Here is a 4,477-nt window from a genome sequence, read left to right as displayed (position 1 = left end):
GGGGTGGGGAGGTGGGCGGCGCGGCGCGCGCAGTGCGCATGGGATGGGTCGCCTCCGGAGTCGCACGGGACGCGTTCGGTTTTTCCTCCAAGGTCGCCCGGGTGTGGTTTTCACAGCAAGGTCGAGCCCGTGGGCGCTTGGGCGGCCTCCCCGCGACCTCCCGCCGCGATTATTTCTCAACGTTTTTCGGTTGCCTGAGGCGTCTCTCTCACACGCAGACATATGACAGGGGAAAAAATAAGTCTTCCCCCCCCCACCCCTGGTGTTTTGCAGCAGCGTGACGAGGAGAAATGCAAGGAATCTGTTCTGCTGGAATATCTTTCTCTCTGCAAGGGATGATTCGCGTAGGGCGTGTGTGGAGGGCATTAGGAAAAGTGTGAGGTTTTCCCCACCCACACCGGCAGGGTAAAGTGACAACAGCAGCATTGCAGCGGGGGGGAAAATCAAAATCACAGCTTTTTGCTGGCGTGCACCTGTTGAGTTAACTAGTGCGGTGCATGGCTGTTAAAAGGAGATTTGCCAGGGGGCGAAACCAAATGCAAGGGGAAAAAGCGGGGGTTCCTGTGCATATTTAATAATTATATAGAAGAGGAAATTTCAGCAGGTGTTACAGGCTATGACAAAGCCTCTTGATCTCCCTGTTGTAGAGAGGTGTGTGGGCTTTGTGTGGTTCAAAAGTAGTCTAATGTACAAGGTAACAAGGCACATCCAGTGCATCACCCACTTTTGTCTCTCCGCCTGCTGCTGGCATGTCGCTGCAAAATATTTCCTGCAATTGAATGAGGTTGCCTTGAAAAGAACAGAGTATCCCAAAACATTTTTTTTAAGAAAAAAAGCACTGGTTTTAGGATTTTCTGTGTGTAGTGTTGTAGGATAAACTTTATCGTCAAGGCCTCGCATATCCTTCAGAGATGAGGCCAAGAACACTTGGTTTTACTCAGCAAAGAGGCTGATAGAAATGTAGTAGGCAAACCAGAATGTCAAATGCTACTTCTAATAGGGTACATGCTGCACTGTACATTCAAAGCTCATCTGAAGCACACTGTTTCCCTCAAATAATTCTGGGCACTGCAGTTTGCTAAGGGTTGCTGGAAATAGTAACTCCTTGAGGGGTAGATTACTGTGGCCAGAATTCATTGAGAGAAATAATGTCCCCCCCCCCCCATGTAGTGTGTACACTGCCGGTGTGCTCCATCTAAGATGGTTTGTTGTGAAAAGGAATAATGAAGTGTTTTCATACATGAAGCTTACATTCATTTTTCATTAAGCATATGAAACATCCCCACTATCCACCAATTCCCATTTTCTGTAGTAATTAAGTTGAAATACATGTAACTGAAATGATACTATTTCCCATTTATCCCTCCTTCCATTTCCCTCCCACTTTGTTTTCCTTTGGTCTCTTAGATTGTTCTTGTGGTTTCAGATTATAGGCTCCTTGAGGAAGATTTCACCCTCTTCATGGTATAGCACCATGTACATAAATAGGCACACACACAGTCGTACACCCCCCCCCCCAATTGAAGATATCCCAAGGTGCTCTATCAGACTGGGTTTCTTAGGGTAGGACATATCCGGAATACTGCATTCGGCAGCAGTGTCCTAGCAGAAATCAGAAATGTCTGGGAAAATCTAGATGTATGGCAACCCATGTCGGCAGTGCCATTTTGGGCGATTTTCCATAATAGCTCAAAAAAAAAAAAAAACTTTAAGCAACTCAACAACTTTTTTGTCCGGATTTTCACTGTTTTAAATATGGCAACCCTAGTTTTCTTCTTTGGAAAACAATCCCACACATTTCAAGCTTACAGCCCTTTACCAAGGACATGCCCTGCTTACAGCTCTTCCTAGGAAGATCAAAGATCAAATGATATTTCCTTGCAACACATTTCTGTCTCAACATGTGCATGGTATACAAAAACACACCATTCCACACCCCTGCCATGGAATCTCCACACTGCTTTTAAAACCCAGGACATATCTGGTTCCACTTTCAATATTTGTCTTCCAAGAAGCAGCGTTGGAATTTTTGAAGAACTTGCAGTAAACATACCTTAGATTGCCTCGCAGCCTCAGATTACAGAACTCCTCCAGAGTATGCCTTCATTATACACCTTTAGGCACCAGGCAACAACATTACTCTTTAAACACGCCTTTGGTTGATTTGATTGACAGCATATGCCCTTTTAAAATGTGTTGGGGCGTTATTGGGTATAGGGCGGTATATAAATTCAATTAATAATTAATAATACCTGTTCCCCATAAAGCTGACAAGCAGAAGACAGGAGAGAGAATGGTAGGCAGCCACAAAAAGCAGCGAGGTCATTGACTTGCTAAGTTGAGAAATTGGTGGGCAAGGGCAAGAAGATCTGAAGAAACTGAGGCATTGTGGGATTTCAGAAATGGATAATGGTTTGAATGGATTGAAGAAGGAACAAGAGCTCATGGAGCAAGTGTGAGGAGGTCAGCAGACCCCAGTTAACAGCAACCTAAGTATCCTACAGAAACAGTATATCTCACCCACAGGGCAATAAGAGAACTGTCATGGACACCCTAGCGATAAAAAGGGACACCCTAACAAGATAAGGGAGATGTATCAATCGTAAACTGCTTCTCGCACCCCAGGATAAAGTGAGAAATAAGACAAGTTAAAGCTAAATAATATAGACACTGGATTGACACAAAGTTCCAATTGTGGCTCTGCTGCTCAGGTGCTGAGATCCCAAGACGGACTGATCATCTTCAGACGTTTTATTTTTGCAAACATCATCTGTTGATGGAGAAACAGTCTGCCTCAAGAGAGGCTATATGCTGTTCGTTTCCTTCTGACCCTTCTCTCATTCTTATAGTTTATGCACCACCAGTTTCGGTTTTAGGCTGATGCATGGTAGATCTCTGGATGATTTGCAGTAGATCAGCAAAGGTTTCTTGTGGCTCATCCACACCTTCCTTGAGTGAGCATTGTAAGCTGTTTTTCTCCCCTTAAAATGTCTGATGTTCCCATGGTGTTTCCCGAAAATCACTTTTGTCCCGCACTAATCCTTCATTCAATCCAGATTTTCTCCCACCTCCACAAATCTAGAAACGAGAATGAAAAGTGTTTTTAAGGACTGGTGGTGGGCATTTGCCTCACCTGTGTGTGGTGTTTGGACAACACCTGTCCACAAAAATCCAAGAGCTTGGTCAGATGGAGAGGATCTTGGACCATCTTCAAAATATGCAAATACCTCTGGGGGAAATCAGGAAACACACAGTTCTAAGTTTTTAAGCTTTCTTTGCCAAATCTGTCATTTTCTCAGAGCACCAAGCATCGATTAAAAAAAATTAAGGTGGTGGAAAGAGGGAAGGTGTCCAGGTGAAAAAACTTCAGCAATCCCACCCACCAGTATACCCAATGTGTTTTGACTATGCATAATTTTGGCTTTAGGCGTGATCACTGGAATATAGCCCCTGTGTAAATTGCAGGCTTACTGTACTCTGATAGGTTTAAGAAATTGTTCCACAAGTTCCATTCATTTCAATGGAGGTAGTGCAGAACTTCTAGGTAAATTGTGCTCAAGAACTAGGGAAGGAGGGACTTCTTCAGATGTTGAAATTGAAATGTGGTTCCCACATTTACAGAACCAAAGATCCTATCTATGTAGTGGAGAATCAATGTGCATGCCTGGACAACTCACATGCTGTAATCTTCACACATATTTGTGCAATCACTCTCCCACATTCCCACTTTGTCTTAGGTGGAATAGTCCCATGAACTGGGCATCCATGCATATAGGCCAATGCATGGAGCACATAGCTCCCACATGTTTTTTCACATGAGTGATGAAGAGACACCTATTTCTCTACAATGCAGACATTTTATAAAGCAGTCATTTTTCTGGACCTCTCTGCATTTTAAAAACCAAGATAGTTTATAGGACTCACAATTCTAGCTCTCTGCTTAATGATTGGAATGTATTTAGCTTACTTCCTCTTCTCCTTTCAGCTTACAAGAGAGTTCCATGTAATCAAGTGGTTTTTTTCCCCATAAGTAATTTTATTTTCCTCTTAAAGCACTACTGTAGATACAAAAGTTAAAATCCAGTGTAAGAACTCCCCCTACTGGCTCTGGGGGAAAAATAATTTTGGTTGCAAGCTTTCACCTCGTACAAATTTTTGCTGCAAAGCCTATACACAGATCCAGCCAAATTGCATAACTTTTTGAACTCCCTTTTGAGTTCAGTGGGAGAGAATTCTTATCTGCTTTTGAAATCAATGGGACCTGAATGTGCCTTCTGCAACATATTGCTATGGCTGTAATCTTGGGGGGTTAGGGGTGCTAAGGGAGGGATAGTAGCTATAGTGGGAGACATGTCGTGCTCCTTTGGGGATAGTTTGTCCACATTTGTTCCCCACCCTGCACTCAGCTCTCACCTGTGGCTCCTGGAAGCTGTCAGCATGCAGCAGCGATCACACCCCAGGAAATGGCTTCAAGTGG

The sequence above is a fragment of the Lacerta agilis genome, chromosome 7 (assembly GCF_009819535.1).
Source record: "Lacerta agilis isolate rLacAgi1 chromosome 7, rLacAgi1.pri, whole genome shotgun sequence".
In the NCBI taxonomy this organism is placed as follows: Eukaryota; Metazoa; Chordata; class Lepidosauria; order Squamata; family Lacertidae; genus Lacerta; species Lacerta agilis.
The sequence above is the reverse complement of the archived record's forward strand: the minus strand, read 5'-3'. Positions refer to the sequence as shown.